The sequence below is a fragment of the Amblyomma americanum genome, chromosome 1, assembly GCF_052857255.1.
Source record: "Amblyomma americanum isolate KBUSLIRL-KWMA chromosome 1, ASM5285725v1, whole genome shotgun sequence".
NCBI lineage: Eukaryota > Metazoa > Arthropoda > Arachnida > Ixodida > Ixodidae > Amblyomma > Amblyomma americanum.
In genome coordinates, this window is record NC_135497.1 from 174,589,689 (window position 1) to 174,607,608 (window position 17,920).

Below are 17,920 nucleotides of genomic sequence, written 5' to 3' on the forward strand. Positions count from 1 at the left end.
GCCTGGATATCGGTTTTTGTCCAAATCCGAGAAGGTCAAACTTCGGGGCGGGGGTGGGCCAAGTTTGGGGGTGGAGTGGGCCAATGTTGATAATGACCAGGGCCAAATTTGGGGACACCATCGCATTGGCCACAGTAAAAGTATGCTTCCGCATCTCACTTAAGGCTCTTGCTATGAAATCGCTAAGTCAGAAGTTAACTTCAATGTCAAATCTACATACCGACTGAGGATGGGAGTTTTCCCATCCAAAATGAAACTTGCTCTTGTGAGAGCTATACATAAGGGAGGTTCATTTGATAACTTGAACAATTATAGGCCAATCTCCGTGCTTTCTGTATTCGCCAAAATAGCCGAGCACATTATAAACAAAAGGCTCGTTGGATTTCTCACCTCGCAAAATATTATAGCAAGGCAGCAATTTGGCTTCCAGAAAAATTAGTCACCTGAAGCAGCACTACTTGGAATAAAAGAAGAAATTCTCCACAATATCGAAAGCAAAGTTTTAACTTTCGGTATATTTCTCGATTTTAAGAAAGCGTTCGATAGCGTCCAGCATGATATAGTACTCCTAAAAAACTTCCGTATTGTGGTAACAGGGGTACAGCTTTGACCCTTCTTAGGAGTTATTTAACATCCCGTGCGCAGTACGCTGTGATCAATGGTGCACGCTCCCAGACAAAGTGTGTTATAAGGAGTACCGCAAGGGTCCATCCTAGGGCCAGTCTTATTTCTTATGTATATCAATGATATTGTTAATATACCGGGCACTTCAAATCTGGTGCTACATGCTGACGACACAAATGTGTTCTCTGGAATTGATTTAAAGGCACTATTTATGGAGGTGAACAATTGGATGTTGAGCTTAAACTCACGCCTGGGATGTAACCGCCTCGCACTGAACATAAACAGGACAAAATATATACTATTGCGCTCTAAAGGCACTACAATGCATGCATTTCCATCTTTAAAGTTTAAAGGTATGGGCATAAATCAGTCTTTGACTACCAGATTCTTAGGTATTACTTTCCAAGAAAATCTCTTGCGGAATACGCATGTTGACGCACTTAGAATTGATCTCTCTCGCGCTCTAGGAATCTTAGAGTAAGGTGTTATGTTCTAGTTAGTATCAAACGACAGATATACTATTCTCTTATCCACTCGCGCCTTTGCTATTGCTCACTCGTGTGGCAAACGACAATTAAAACAAATTTAGATTCCCTACTATCAATTCAAAACATACTGATACGAGCTATTGGTAACTTAGAGCTGACGGATAGTTGCGCGCCTTACTTCAAATCGTACGGGATTCTTAAAATACATAGGCTCTACAAATACAAATTAACACTAGAAGTGTATCATCAATACCGGTCTGATGAAAAGACTTTGAATCAAATACCATGAAAAAAGCACTTCATACGACTTAAGGAAGAATATTATAATCAAGCCCCGAACGCAAACGAACATTGGGTACCAAAGATTAAGCTATCAGATACCAGATTTAATAAACCACTGTCCAATGATCAAAGATGTATTAACAAATGCTCGATCTCTAAATCAAGCTAGTAAAATACTGAAGAATATGTTTTTGAATGAAGAGTAGCGCTCTAAAACTTTTTTAACAATTTTTTTCAAGTCGATAGTTTCAGTCATGTTTATGTATTTTGGGTGTTTATGTGTTGTGTATATCGGAATTCTTTTTTCAACCATGCGTTGCTAGTAGAACTGTATAATTAATCTTGTTCGTATTTTACGCCTGTAGAAACTTTTGATATGTACAAAAAAAGCGGGTTTATATTTTCTTTTCCTTCGGGAGTGCTCTGTAAAATATGTTTATCTTGTTTCTCATCCGTTTCCAAACAGTGTCTCTTTTTTTCTTTCTCTGTACATGAGTGTCAACCGCTGCTTGTCACAGGATGGCATGACCGCGTCAGGCAGTTTTTCGCCTTTAGTCACGTCCCCAAAGACAATGATGTATTATTGTCCTGAAAAAAAAAAAAAACTCGAGTTACTGCATTGAATAGAGCTATGACTCTAAAAGCTGAAGCGTTCAGCGTAGAACCAGACTTCTTACCGCTCATCCGCCGGCGCCGAGACCGCATCCAGTCGTACCGTGTCAATGCTGTTACACTTGACTGTACAAAGCTATTGATTGATTGACTGAAAACACCTTTATTGGCGCAGAAACTTTTTATAGCATGTGAATGGGCCGCCTAGTCCAGCATTCCACTGGTTATCGCTACCGCGTTGGTCCTCCCCACCAGCCAGTGCTCGTGGCCAGGGTCGCCTCTGAGCAGCATGGCCTCCCACTGCTTCTCCGAGGGGTTTGGAATGGGGTCAACTGTGGGATTGAATTGACGTGCCCACACCGTGTGGTAACTCTCCGCCGTGCGGGCACTACGGAGAGTATTTGTTGGATATGCGTTTGTTGGTATTCTATTTTGCAGAAAAACCGCTCCACTCATATCACGCGCGCCGTCTGCAAGGTCACGTGGCAAGGGCAAGCTCCGCCTCCCGTTGAATATGCGTGGAGAATGCGTGAATACAAAGCCGCTCCCACCCACGGCCACCCCAAGGAGGATACAAAAAGGGCCACCCCCAACAATGGCTGTGACGTCAACGTTTAGGCTCAACCATTTGGCAACGCTATGTACACAAGTGTGTACAAAGCGAACTAGCAGCTTTTTTCTGGAAGAGGGCTGCGCCTATCTGAAGTGATTTCTTTGTTTCGGGTGAATTTCGCATCGTTCTCTAAAATATATAAGCTCTTTTTTTTATGTCATACAGCGAACGCAGTGCATAATATTTTGCGCAACAGTGAGCGGGGTAGGACGTCGTTCATTTCTGCGCAGACATATTGCCGCGAATTTTTGTACTGTTTCTTCGCGCTCAAAGCAGCCAGCAATCTGCTTTATCATCAATTGTAGGCAGGGCTTGCAGTTGGGGGGGGGGGGGGGGGGGGGTCTCGTGGTGTCTCAGACCCCCCTCTAATATTGACGAAGGGTCTGAAGCACCCCTCGCCTTCACTGTCTTTGGGTATTGGCGAATCGGAATCTGTACACAGTGACCTTTCTTTTGCAAGCGAGCATACACAGACCCGGCCTCCAAATTCGGGCACGCACGCACCACGGTCCACTGTACACTGTTCAGATAGCTTCACCGCCTTAGAACGGAGCTTCTTTCTGCCGCTTTTCTGCCTTGCGCCGAACACACGCATACACCGTGTGTGTGTTGCAAAATAAACTAAAAAGGAAAGCAATGAAAGCCACTGGTCGTATACTTCAGATACCACTGAGCACACTGGCAGAGCGTAGGGATTGCTTGTTTAAGGTCTATATCATAAACTGATGATTTCTCCACGCACTTTTTATAAAACTATGTTATAAACTGAGCAAAAAACAACCTTACATTTATTTTTCCCGTTTTATAAAACTACGCTTAAAACAAGCTGCCAGCCGCTTTCTCTCTCTCCCTCTATTAAACTCTCCACCTTTGCTCGAATCACTAGAGACCCCCCTCCGATGGAGCCAGACATTTAAGCCTTGGTTGTAGGATGGAAACTTGGACGAGCTGCAGGGTATAGGTGCATTTTGGGTGAAACAGCGCAGCCGGACGACAGACACAAGGAAAACAACAAAGACGCGCGCTCGTCTGCGTTGTCTTCCTTCTGTGCCTGTCTGTGTTTCGTTTGGCTGCGCTGTTTCACCCAAAAATTATCATTTTGTTTGTGACGCGAGATGCCACCAGACTTACCTCGAATGTTCGCCGCCACGTGCGACTGTTTCCACATTGTTCCAGATTGTTGTAGTTGCTTTGGCGCCTTATATCGATGGATGCTTAACAGCTTTAAATTGAGCACGGCCGAGAGCGGCAGTCATTCTGTTCGACGACCGCAGAGCATACGCTTCTTTTTGGGCGCGAGTCAGCCCATTAGTGGACTCTACTCGCGTGTCTCTCTTACATGGATGCTGCGCCATTGCCGCAGGCTTAGCTAGGACAACTTCAAGACGCCGACTCGAAAGCCCAGATTCGCTCGTTGTCATAGTCATAACGATACACGGAACCTCCGGCAGGAAGGGCATCGCCCTACACAGCCTCCTGGAAGCCTGACCTGGTGGACACCTTCTGCCGCCTCACGACGTTAGCAAGTTGGACTTCACCGAAGCGTTCGCAGAGATCTGTCTCGCCCTGCAGCATACGTTTCTGTACACGTGCGACAGGTGCGTCGCCAACTTCAGCGGCCCTGACGCGTTCGAGCGATGCGACGAATGGGAGCCCCTCCTAGGCGAGGACTGCCTCTGTGGTTCCTTTGGACGCTGCCCATACCACGCTGTTGGATACACGGATACAGTTGAGAAGACCCTAGTTCGCGTCCACGGCCACGACGCAGCCGTACGCAAGATTAGACTCGATTATTCCGAGGGGTTCGTGGCCCGGCCGTGAGAAGGAAGAGAAACGAGTGCTCAGCTAGCGCCGGCTACAGATCACCTAGTCCCGCGATGCTACGCAGCGCGCCGTCGGCGTCATCAGAGTGAGGCTTGGACAGGTCTAGCCCATGCACCTGCAACGCTGTAATGGCAGCAAGCCTGAGGCTAGGTTTCGGTTTGAGACATTCCCTGCCTGGGCCCGACGCCTGTGTTTTGGTTGTCTCTGGTGGAAGCTCTCGCAACGTCCTTGGGGAGGGTGCTATTCGAGACGAACGCTCCGCACGTCTTGCCCGCGCAGCAGCCAGGCTTCCGTGTCATTCTGGCATGGTCGTGCACGTAGCGCTGCAAATCTCGCTCACCCGGAGCCTGCCATTCGCGAGAACACTGTGAATTATAGCACTTGACTGCGAAAATGTATGTCTAGCGTGGTGTTCAAAATTTCCGTTGTAACGTAATATTTTTATGTTGATGAGTAAATGAAGCAACTTTGATGACAAGAAAGGGTGTGATTGCTGCAAGAGGAAGTTACGCGGAAAAAAAAGTCTGCTTCGCGACGCGGCCTGTTGGTAGTGCCCCATTGATGTTGGGTTTGATCTTACACAAGTTCTTCATAGCGAAGCCGAAGCTAGGAGGGCGAGGCGACTTCTTCCGCAAGTGCACTTTAAGGCGCAGCCAATCAATCGTTTCTGGAGGCCGTTGCTTCACGCCGTAGCTTCCAGTCCATTAGGCACGGTTCGTGTTGAAAGGTACCAATACAAGTCCTGCGTCTGCGACTAGCCCCTGCCCAAACTAAGCTATTAGCGTACAACGCTTTGGTTAGATATGTCTTAGAATATGGTAACGTCGTTTGGTTCCCTCATACTAATCAAAATATTGCCAAACTCGAAGCAGTTCAAAGAAAAGCTGTCAGATTTATATTTAACAAATACCAAACAACTGACTCACCAACAGAAATAATGAAACGTGAGGGGATACAAACACTCCAAATACGTAGTAAACTCGCGCGGCACAAGATGATGTATCAACTAATTCACCAGCAATTAAAACTTGACGTTAGTAAATATATTTCCTTTTTCTAAAGCAAGATCGATGCATCACAAACATTCTAATACACTTAACGAGTACCCTTTCCATACTGACTGCTTCAAATACTCATTTTTTTCCGTTTGCCACTCGTGAATGGAACAGTCTAAACCCTTCAATAACTATCAGCTCATCGTTACGAAAGTTCAGCGCTGCTATCGAGAGCTCGGTACTTAATTAGCAAATATTTTTTGTGTGTGTGTTTTCTGTGTTGATAACGTTGCTTCCTATTCTGTGTGCCTTTTTAATGTTAACTTTGTTCACGTATACACAGACTACCAGTATTGTTTTCGGAACTATTGCGATGTAACTTCTGTCATGACGCCTATTGTGAGATTAATTTGCCTTGTTTCGATATGGTTATGATACAGTTCGTTGTATTGCTATTCTGCCTTGTTGTATTTTTGGTTGTATTTCCATAGTTAATTCCAATGCCTTTGCTTTACCCTTACTATTAGTTGTCTCTTTTACGATCTTCACCAAAATGATGTATTTTTTGAACTGTTATTACTAACCCTATTTTGCCCTCCTGCAACAATCCCAAATGGGATTAGCAGTATGTATAAATAAATCAATAAATAAATTCGGTACCCCGTCTGTTTCCTTAAAAACAGTAACAAAAATCCGCTTTCCTTCCGGCAGGTGTGCTGCATACAGTGCGCCTTATATACCGCTCACGCCTTCTGAGCAGAGTGAATGGGCGCCTTCGCTACAACGCTAGCTGTCTTGGATTCGTTTGCCGGTTTCGCGTTGTCATCATGCAGTGTCGTCCCATCCGCACAGTGCCTCGCACCTCGTGGTGCCGTCATCAGGGTGCCTATTCCGAGTTCGTGTCATAATAAAAAGCGTCATAATCTGCCGCAGCGGGCACACCGGATTGGTCGAAACGCCGGAAGCGGATGTGGTGGTTCGGACGCAGCGAAAAGAGACGAAGAAACCGGACGGTGACGTCAAACACATAGCGTACGCCAACGTTCTTGGACAGTTTCAGTTTCGCAGCTCCGCTCGGGAGGATGGCTAAAATGGCGGCCGCGGGAACTAGTGGCGCTGCGGTCGAGCTTTTCTACATCGTCTGCTGTCGCGGGAGTTTCGCTCGCTGAAGTTACGACAGGCTAGTCAGATTTTCAAGCTGGTTTTTCGTGTGATGGTGCTGTTAGTGTTGTGAAAACGTGTTTGTGATGAAATATGTGCACTTGGTGACTTCAAGCGAGAGGTAAACATGTCATCCTGCTTTGCGCCCGGCTGCACAAGTGGAAACAGAAACGATGTCACCGGTCATCATTTTTTCAAACCGGCTTGCGATGAAAGCGTATTTAAAAGGTGGGAGCAGATGTTGCATCGCAAGGACAGCCGGCTCTCTCACACGTCTAAGATATGTGAGCGTCATTTTGAGCATGAAGTACAAGCACGTTGTGAACGGGCAAGAGGTGCGAATTCGCCGTGGGAACTGGGCGCTAGTGCCCGGTGCAGTCCCTCGACTCTTTCCCGGCCTTCCAGACCGATTCTCAGAGCCAAAAATTGCGAAATACAGGCGAAAGTCGCCAAAAAGGCGTGCTGTCATGCAGACTGATAAGTGTGAAGATCCTTGCAGCGGCAGTACGTCCTCCTCAGGCGAGCCTTGCGTAGAGGCTGCAGTCATCCCGAATGAGCCTCTTTCCCGCTCGGCTGAAACCAGTGCTACGTCGACTGCACTGACGAATGGTGGCCTGGCGACTGCGACTCTACCAACTACGGACTGGCGACATGAAATTATACTGGACGAAATAACTGGGAAGGTGTGCGCACTTTTTTACTGCAGAAAGCTATAGCGGCAAGCTGTCTAGTTATTCCCAAGGCTGTTGTCGTTGAAGAAGATGGTAGCTGCTTCGTGAACGGCTACAACAAGCTGCACAAGCAGCTGTTTAAATCTGTAGCTTCTCTCACTGACCTTGCAAACATTCTGATGGAAACAGATGGCTTCAATATATGTGCAGGAGTAAACACAAATCTTGATGAACAGCCGAAGAAGTCGGAAGCTGCTCATCACAAACACTGTTATGTTTTTTCCAAGTAGCTAATCTGTGCGCGTTGCTTGCGTTTGCGAAGGCAGGTGCGCGCGAGGAAGAAAACGGCAGCACCTAAGAAGGGCCAGAAGCTGCAGAACTTGAAGAGGAAAGCTTGCCGAGCAACTGCCGCGTGGGAGAAAAAACAGAGCGAGGTCGTGGCACTGAAAGCAGCGCTCTCAAAGGTTACAGATCAAGGAATTGAAAGAGCACTGGTTGACCTCCCACCTTTGCAGCGCCTGGCGTACATGACATCATTAAAGCAGCTGAAATCAATTAAAGTAAGCATGTGGCATGCGCTACAATGTTGAGTGGTTGTTAAACTGTTTAATGCTGAGGATAGCCAGCCCACGAGCTTACAGGCTTATTTATGACATGAAGATGATGCCTCTGTCCTCTATGAGTCGTCTCACTCAAGTCCTTAAAGGCATACCTTGCAAGTTTGGGTTCAACTCCATTTGTTTGGAAGCAATAGAAAAGCAGTTAAGTGGGAGAATGGGTGGCCAGGGATTTGGCACTCTGATATTGGATGAAATAAAATTGCGCCAGGCGTACAACTTCAGCAAGTCGACATATAAGATTGACGGCTTTGTCGATTACGGTTACATTTCAGAAGGAAGCACAGAGCTTGCGGACCATGCTCTTGTTCTTATGTTTGTGCATATGCTTGAAAACTGGGTGCAACCTATAGCGACCTTTGCCACGAAAGGAGCTGCACCTGGAAACATTTTGGCGCAACTTTTGTTGGAGGCAGTTATCCAACTGCACAAGTATGCAGCGACTGTCATATCGGTGGTCAGCGATGGTGCTGGAAATAATCGTTCAATGTGGCAGCACATGGGAATCAGTGGCAACATTGCACCCCCTTGTGAGAAGATTCAACATCCTTGTCTACCTGAGGGGAAGTACCTTCATTTTATGTGTGACATTCCTCGCGTCGTCAAATGTGTGCGGAACCATCTGCTCAAGCACAGATACGGCCAGGTATGCATGAAGTAACACACTTTCATTAATAATACGTCAACTGAAGTAGAGAAACCAATTTTTTTTGGTTGAATGTTTTTTTTAATTCGGAATGGTGTGCAAGACACTAGTATACATGATCCATGACATGGCATTCACCTACGCCAGCTCAATAGTCTGTGATTGGTTTGTTTTTTTCCTCTCGTGCTGTTTCGGTTTAAACAGCCGAACAAGCAGACGATTTGAGGTCACGTGAGTGATGCAAAAACTGAGCTATAATCGCTGCTTATTCATTTTTTTTGGATTCCAACTCATGAGCAGGCTTGCGTAAGAGTTTATGTGAATTAATAGACTAAGTATAGCAGCCATACTGTTGTTTTTCTATGCCTCGACCTCAACGCATCTGTTACGTCACAGCCGTCGTTCGGCTGTTGAAAACGAAAACCGAAACAGCATCTTGTTGGCGCAATCCACGCGGCTGTCCATGTTTTCTATAATGTGCAGCATATGCAGCACATCACACCAAACAAGTAACTCACGAACAAAATCTGGGGTCACTGCTCTTTTAAGGTAATGAGATGGAAATCTGTATTTGCGACTTATTTCTTCAACTATACTTCCAGGCTGGAGACTGCAGTATTGACTTCAGTCACTATATATCAACTGCTCTTCGAGACGGAGAGGAAGAAACACCTAAAGGTCGTCTATAAACTGACGGCAGCTCATGTGCAACCGACGAACCTGCAGAGAATGAACATGCGGCTTGCTGTGCAGGTTAGCTACGAGGGGAACATACACAAAGATTTATAAATTTCAACGCGTTCAGTGTTGGGAATAGTGTCACCAAACATATACTTTCCCTGCAGCTCTTCAGTCGGAGCACTGCCATTGGGCTGCAGGTCTACAGGGCAGAGGGTGTCGAAGGACTCGTTCACACGGAGGGAACAGAGGCCTTCACGAGAAGAATGAACGATCTTTTCGATGCACTGAACACAAAACACCCTGCGGAAGGGATCCGAGTGAACTCGCCGAAGATTCGGGTACTTTTCCTTAATGTGATGTCAGTCGGAGGGCTCTGAGTTGCTCTTCGTCGTGATATGCACTTTTGCTTCTCAAGGGTTCGACTCAGTAATCATTGATTTCTTCGGGCAGGTCATCAAGGACTTCCTCCATCTACTTGGTGAAACAGAGCACAACCACCAACATCGAAACATGCTCCTATTTGCTTCACGGCAAACGACAGAATCTCTACGAGTGACCTTGCTGTCGGCTTTAGACATAATTGATGAGCTGCACAAATTTAAGCAGGTGTGCTTTATTTGCTGACGGCCAAGCTGAACCAAGATCCCTTGGAGGTAACACACACGTGCATAATGATGAAATGGTGAGCATAGCGCAATTTTCTTGAAGTAGCAGAGTATAACCCAATGGGCACTCGAACTCCCTTCGACATTCTGCGGACGTTCTGAACGTCCGTACGACGTCCATATGAGTTTTAATGCTCACTGGGTAAGCAGCAGCCTGTTCTAAAGAGCGCAATTTTCTTGAAGTAGCAGCGTATAAGCGGCAGCCTGTTCTAAAGAAAATTTAGTTGTAAATGGGTGCAGTTACTAACAAACTTTTCGCCTGCTTTCTTTTTTTTCAGAGATTCTTTGGCATTGTTCGCTATTTTCATGGCGATGTTGACCATCCCACGATCATACAGTTCAGCCAGATTTATAGGCTTTTGTTCACTCCTGTGAAGAATGCCGTGAAAGGGAACTGTTCTGGAGCCGCTGAAAGTGTCCTCGTGTCGTTGCATGACAGCCTCGAAGAAAAGGCAAAGGCTGCTGCGGAGCTCAGGAATGCTGTGGAAGAAAAGCAGTGCAAGAAGCTTCTTAGCAACCGCTATCTTTCGGGTGAAAGTGATGACCTGGGCGATTATGGATATGAAAGAGCCGGACCAGAAGAAATGGTTGTCTATTACTTAGCAGGATATGTGCATAAGAAGATAACTAAGGCAATGTATTGTAAGGATTGCCAGGTCACGCTGACGGCTGCTCCTGAACACGCCAGCCCAAGTGATGTTGTTCAGAGGCACTTGACTGACCTGAGGTCGTTCAAGCCAGGATGCCTTCGCAAGCCGTCGCTAAGGCTGTACACAGTCATAAAGATGGAGAGCATTGTTCACAAAGCCCTTGAGAAACGCGTTGTATTTGGTGACCTGTTCTGGGAAGTACTAGACAGGCTTGAAGAGTTCTCTGTGCCTGCAGTCGATTGTGATCTTCACTGCGAAGAAGTCACTGCTAAAGTGATCAAGTATTACGTTATCATGATGATGCACTTTTTTTCCAGGAAAATGAACTCTGAAATGTTGGTAACTGCTCAAGTGCAGTCAGCGAGAAAGAGAGCAAAACTGCTTTAAGCACCCATAAATGGAACGCTTTTTGCAGCAAGATGTTTTTGTTCCTCTTTCAATGGAGGAACAAAATTGAAATAAATTTCCCCTGAAGAGCTCGATAAATTAGTAGTTTTTAAAAATGGCACAGTTCAACTGAAAAAGCGCCGTAAAAGAACTGTACAATAACATATTTAAACAAGTTTGTCTTTCCTTCTTGATATAAAGTTCAATTATTATAAAGTTCAATTATAGGGCGTTCAGAACACAGCTTAATACTTACGGACTGAAACAGTTTTTTCATAGTTTCTGATTGGTGTGAAGTGTTATAACCGCAAAACACACACACACACACACACACACACACACACACACACACACACACACACACACACACACACACACACACACACACACACACACACACACACACACACACACACACACACACACACACACACACACACACACACACACACACACACACACACACACACACACACACACACACACACACACACACACACACACACACACACACACACACACACACACACACACACACACACATTTATATAATGACATACACAAGAAGGTTGGGACGATAGACACCTAAAAGGCTAAGCGCGCCTCGTCTAGTGCCTCATTCAAATATCGTTCGTCCCAGCCCCTGTGGTTCTACCCTTGTGCCCTCCAAGCGGAACAGATTTTCGCCACGTATCAACCGCAGTTATGCCATATTCTTGATTGCTCACGCCGGAAAAAAAAATTAATTTACCTGCAGGTATGGGCGCGGCGCCGCCCGTCTTTACGAGGGCGTAGCGGACGACACGCGAGATGTGTACAAAAGCGCGACTGCAGCGCCGTTAGTTCCAGCGACGTCCACAATAGGCACGCCAACAAGCGTCGGGTATCGAAAGCTGCGAAACTGAAACTGTTTAACTGTGAAAATGTTTAAGAACGTTGGCGTACGCAGCAGATGCTCGATAGCCAACATGGCGGCGCGCTCTGAAGCGGAGCCTCTCGCTTCGAAGTGAACTCGTCGATGTTACTGCGTTTTTCGGACCGTGAACTGGATATATAAACTGGGTACGGGACTTTCGCTTCGTCTTGTCTTGCCTACAACAAATTGCACCGAGTTATCTCGTCTGCGTAAGTTGAATGATGTAACATAAAGTAGAATGACCCACAAAATACTGGCGTTTACTGCGCGCAAACGTGCATTCCCTATTCTAGAGCTCTCTATTAGCTGTTGAAGCGTCCTGCATCATGATCGTGTGTAATGCCTGCCAGCGTGAAACCATGCACTCACCTGCACGGACGGTCAGCCCCCAGCGACGCGCTGCTACATGCTCCGAAGCGTTTGACATGGCAGAGGTGGTTTTTTGGTGTCCCTTACGGTTCTCGATAGCCACGGCGGTGTGGCTCTGCATCATTGAGCTAGCGAGTTAGCTTGCAAGTTAGTTTTAAGGCGTCAATGGGCATGCGTGCGCTTCGTACCATGGCGGACGTATGAAAACTTCGTCTGCGAAGTCTCTCGACGCATATATCAAGAGAAACACAGTAAGTTTTTTTTTAGCTCATCCCTTTTATTTATTTGCAGTGCCTGCGTAAAATGAATGAAAAAAACGTAAATTACCGTCTGCACAACCGTCCGATCACAGCACCAATTTGCATTCAGCGCTGTTGCAGACGGGAAGTCGTCACGGCGTCTTGGTTCAGCCCGGGACGAAGTGTGCAGCGAGTGAGTGTACGCCACAAATTTTCCTCTCCGTTCCCTTTTCTTCAAGATAAATGTAAAACGCCGTGTTGTGCGAACAAGCTAGCTGCATTTTAATCACCATCGGCGATGGACGGCTGTAGAGGCCGCCTTCTGCCACTGCAAAGCTCTGCGTGGTTGCGTGCAATATTTTCTTCTGTAAGTACACCTCCGGGCTTTACGGTGCAGAAAAGAGTGTCTGAACTATATTGTTTATATTTGCTGAAGTCGATTGGGTAAATAAAGCAGCTTTGATATTACTCCTTTACAGTGGAACCCGAGGCGCAACCAAACTTGTGGCTGAATGTTTCTTCTGTCGCATTGGTCGCGTTCTTTTTCTCGGCAAAGAGAAAAACCGCCGCTGGACGCTTCGCTGCGGCCATAGAGTTTCTTACTATTAACTAGAGGGAAACCTGGCGCCCCGCCTATGGGGGTTTGCTTGGTTTGGTTTATGGGAGTATAACGCCCCAAAGCGACTTGATCAGGCTATGAGAGACGCCGTAGTGAAGGGCTCCGGAAATTTCGACCACCTGGGGTTCTTTAACGTGCGCTGACATCGTACATTACACGGGCCTCTAGAATTTCGCCTCCATCGAAATTCGACCGCCGCGGCCGGGATCAAACCCGCGTCTTTCGGGCCGGCAGCCGATAGCCATAACCACTCAGCCACCGCGGCGGCTATGGGAGTTTGCATGGAGCTTCCTCGAGACCACCTGTACCACCATGGGCGCTCTAAGCATCATGGGGCGGAGAGCTATCGACTGCAGAGCAACAACTTTTGGCCAAAAAATAATGAAAAAACAAACGTTCGAAAATCAAGAATGTCCTATCAATCAGTATCCTGTCTATAAATCGTAACAGACGTGCAGAAAAGCATGTAAGTGCAAAGTTTGCCCAAAATAAGCGATGGCTTGCTCTCCTATTGGCCAAGCATTGCAGACCACAATGGCCAATATTTCGTGTTTAAGGCGCACTTTTAAAAAGAAACATGTTTTTGAAAAAAATGTCGCTTCAACATTTTAAAAGGTTTTTACACAGCATTTCGGAAAACAAAAACCTTTTATTGGCGTCGTGTGCTGTTGTGTTTTCGCTACTATGGCTTTTGAACACTACTTTTACGCCGAAGTTGTCTGCGCGCGGAGCGCGCCGTGGATACGGAATGGGATATTTCAGTAACGTCACTCTGTGTTCCTGAAAAAAACCTACTGTTCCGCACCAAGTAGCTCATCGCCCCATGATGCTTTGCGCGCCCATGGTGGCTCAGGTGCAGCGCCGCCAGCTTTCCCTCTAGTTTATAGTAAGAAACTCTATGGCTGCGGCAACCGCAACGCAGTGACATCCTGCCGCCGCTCACATTCGCAACCGAACCGACATCCGGCGTTTCGACCAATCAGGTGTGCCCGCTGCGGCAGATTATGACGCTTTTTATTATGACACAAACTCGGAATAGGCCCCAGGTGGGGTGCGCACTTGGAACAAAGCGCCAGTAAAAGCCTCTCGGGAAAGCATCCTCAAATTATCGCGGGGTAGGATCGCACTTTGCTAACTTCGCCTTAAAACATATGCCACACACCCCCATGGGAGGATTGGCCAAGGCGTATGGCATAAACAAGGAAATTTCCATAGGCGATTGCGACACAATATTAGCGCCATGCGTGAATTTTGAAAAATGTACCAATGAAAAACGACAGAATATTTGAAGTAAGATAACAGCATTTCGGTGAAAAAATAAGAGCTCGAAGAATGCTAAGAGAGAGAGAGAAAGACGAACGGAAAGGTAGGGAGGTTAACTAGAATGTTAAGAGTTAGCAAATAAACCTGTCATTTGCAATTATGTAATCATAGAGAATCTCACAAATTGAACCCAATGCAAATTCTTTGGCGCTCGCACCGAATGATAATAACACTGGCAGAGATAATTGGAGCCCTAACCTGGAGAGATCGAGGGACCTTCAGGTAAATTTTTCTCTGAAGTGCGAACTTTGGACAGTAGCTTTGGACTTGCTAACAGCATGCAGACTTCAGCGTCGTCGTCGTTCAGGAGGACTTCGTTCTCGAAACCAGTCCAACACAGTCGACATCACAAAACACGTATGTACAGCGGTGTGAACTTCAGCGAGGATTAGTATAAAAGCGATTACGCTTTATTTATTATGCACGCATTTCCCCGATCGCCAAGCATGCAGGGACTCCGGAACTTTTTCTTGAGTGGGTGGGGGGGGGGGAGGCGCAACACTAATTAGGAATTGTTTTGCTATGTTTGTTTATTCCAAGTTTTATTTAACATTAAATTTTATTTCGTTCGTAGTTTTCTTATTTTGCACAATGCGAAGTTGTATTTGTTAATGCATACAAATTGAAATGAACAGCTTCATAAAGATGTAAGTGAGGACTGCTCATCTGCATGGAAAGCTTGCACATAGTCCATTTCAGTTTTGGTAATCATGTTCATGAACAGGGGTCAGACAATTAACTTCTTTCCGGACACGACTGGTTTGATTACTGAAACGATGAAATGCTTTACAGCTGGCTACGAAGCCAAGTAGGTGAGCCCCACTGCGCTTTTTTTATATTAATAACATCCTAGAATTGAGGCCTTTGTCAGAAATATGATCTGAGTGCAAGCAGTTGGAGACTGAGGGGCGGGGAGGGGGGGGGGGGGGGGGCATTACCCCCTCTGGAAAAATGTTGGGAGGGACGACCACCCCCTGTTCTGGGGTCCTTGGAAGCATTCATATAATCAGGATGCAAGAAAGGAAAATGGCATAGAGCCAATAAACACAGGAGTTAAGCGCAGTAACATGCATGCGTTAAGTCATGTAGTGGTCCTCCATGAACCCATCACCTAGCAACAATCACCTAACTCATTTTGAACTGCGTCATTTTGTAGATAATGTCATGAACGAGCCTTATCGTTTTGTTTTTTTCTTGCTGTATTGCTGCTGAAATTCCACCACTCCGGCTTCTGATCAAAAAAGACAAACTGCGGAAGTTTATATGCCACCCTTATGTTGTATATATATGCTTAAAATAACTATCGTTACTTGCTGTGCATATGATGCCTTCAAAGGTAAATGTTGCACTATGTGATAGGATCATTGCACCATGCCTTACACATGGGTACATAGGAAATCTCTTCTCACTTGGAGCATTGCAAGCTACAGCACTCACGGTGGTTCCAATAAAAATTTCTGAGATTAGGTGAGAAAAGCAGTGCTCGAATGTTTTCAATCCCTATTTTGTAAAATATTTTCTAATAAGCAGTATGGAAGCACGGAGCTTGTTTAAAGATGCCACTACTCTCATTTTTGTTGTCTCGCGAATTAGGTTCCATTTTCAGAGTCCCTGGCTCAGCTCTCAGAAGATATATCTGTGCTGCAAGACCTGCATTTTTTTTCCTGAAAGTAAAAAAAAAAAGTAAACATATGTCATGTTGCACTGAAACTGGAGCTGAAGCATATCTGAAACTGGTTGGCAATGGTTCTTTCAATTCGTTTGGTTCAGGTTAAGATAGCGAAAAAAAATATGGGTTCACAACCAAAGTGCTCTGGAACCATCATACATGCAGCAGTTTCTACAATTCCACAAGCGCAATTTTGTTTGGTCTGAAAAATTCTGTCACAACTTACTTCCCACATATCACATATCCTACTTTCCATGCATGAGTGGCAGCTTTATTAAGGCGTAATTATAAGTAACGTAAGCCTTTCTTGGCTCATGAGTGGCGTGGATGGAAGTTGTAAGGTCCGTTCGATTCGCCTGCACTACGTGAACTGGTTCTCGCGGTGCTGCACTTGGCCATTCGTTTCAGCCGTGCAAGATGGCACCGCCTGTACGACGCCATTCCTTTTAAAAAAGTGCAGACGTTGTGCAGGTCTAGTTCAGGAAAGTGCAGGACAACTGTGCACCTCCTCAATGGTCGGTGCCATGGAAGCAGACGACGGCTTGCGCGACGATGGCTTGCGCTTTGTGATAAACGTCGGATATACTCAAATTATTCCACTCGTCGATGATAACAGTGCCTCACACGTGCCCGCCGACTCTCATGGAACGTGAGTGGCCACCCGAGAAGGCGACGACGGAGGTGCACGGGGATGGCGGCCCTCGCCGGCACATTGCATCTCTCGACCATCGTGCTCTCGACGGACCCGTAACCGGCGTCTTTCCTTTCTACTAATAAAGTTATATTAGTACTCGAAGCCGGTTATGTTAACTAAAAAGTAAACACGTGCATGCAGCGCATGATGCACGCTGCTGCAACAACCGCTTAGCATGCAAGTCGGCGCGCGCACACCTCAGTAATGTTCAGTAAAAGAACACACGTGCGTTTCGCTTAGCTGCCACAAGGTTGCATCGAGGCTGATTCACGGCAACTCTTCTCTACGATGTGCTGTTTGAAAATTCTTCACACGGTTCGGGATGTTGGCGGCCGTTGATTTGGCCGCCACGCTGCTGGCTGCAATTTGGTGGCGACGCCAAGGCTAGCAGACGACCAGGCCTGCACTCGACCATTCGTTTTGGAAGTAGGCAGCACTTGAACTGCTGGAACTGGCGCTGCACGCTCGCGGCACCTCATCGGCACCGCTGCGGAACTTTACAGAACTGGTGCACGCAGTGCAGGCGAATCGAGCGGACCTAATAATTATTGGTTTTTGCGGAAAGGAAATGGCGCAGTATCTGTCTCATATATCTTTGGACACCTGAACCGCGCCGTAAGGGAAGGGATAAAGGAGGGAGTGAAAGAAGAAAGGAAGAAAGAGGTGCCGTAGTGGAGGGCTCCGGAATAATTTCGACCATCTGGGGATCTTTAACGTGCACTGACATCGCACCGCATACGGGCGCATTTGTTTTTCCTCCATAAAATCGCAGCCGCCGCGGTCGGGTTCGAACCCGGGAACTCCGGATCAGTAGTCGAGCGCCCTAACCACTGAGCCACCGCGGCGGGTCCACAAATATGTGCCACATTTGAAAATTTCAGAATTGGTTTTTAAAGGAAAGGAAACGGACCTGCTGACTGAAGTTTGTGGACGGAATTTGTCCGCACGAACTGTCAATCAACAGTTGATAAGCAGCATATTTGTAATGAAATAAAAAGTAGGGAAATAAAAATAAAAACAAAAGTAAAAAGAAGATACAAATGAACAAAAATTAAAAGTAAAAATAAAATAGAGAAAAATTAGAAATAAGAATAAAAGCAAAAAATAAGGAACGCAAAAAATGAAAAATGGAAGGAGAAAAAGAGGAAGGGGAAAGGCGTCCGCATTTCTGCTCT

General features: G+C 46.2%; 1 pseudogene; it reads left to right on the forward strand.

The window, feature by feature from the left end:
• The first annotated feature begins 9,182 nt into the window (after positions 1-9,182).
• Positions 9,183-9,770, forward strand: LOC144114884 (uncharacterized; annotated as a pseudogene).
• Positions 9,771-17,920: the final 8,150 nt, after the last annotated feature.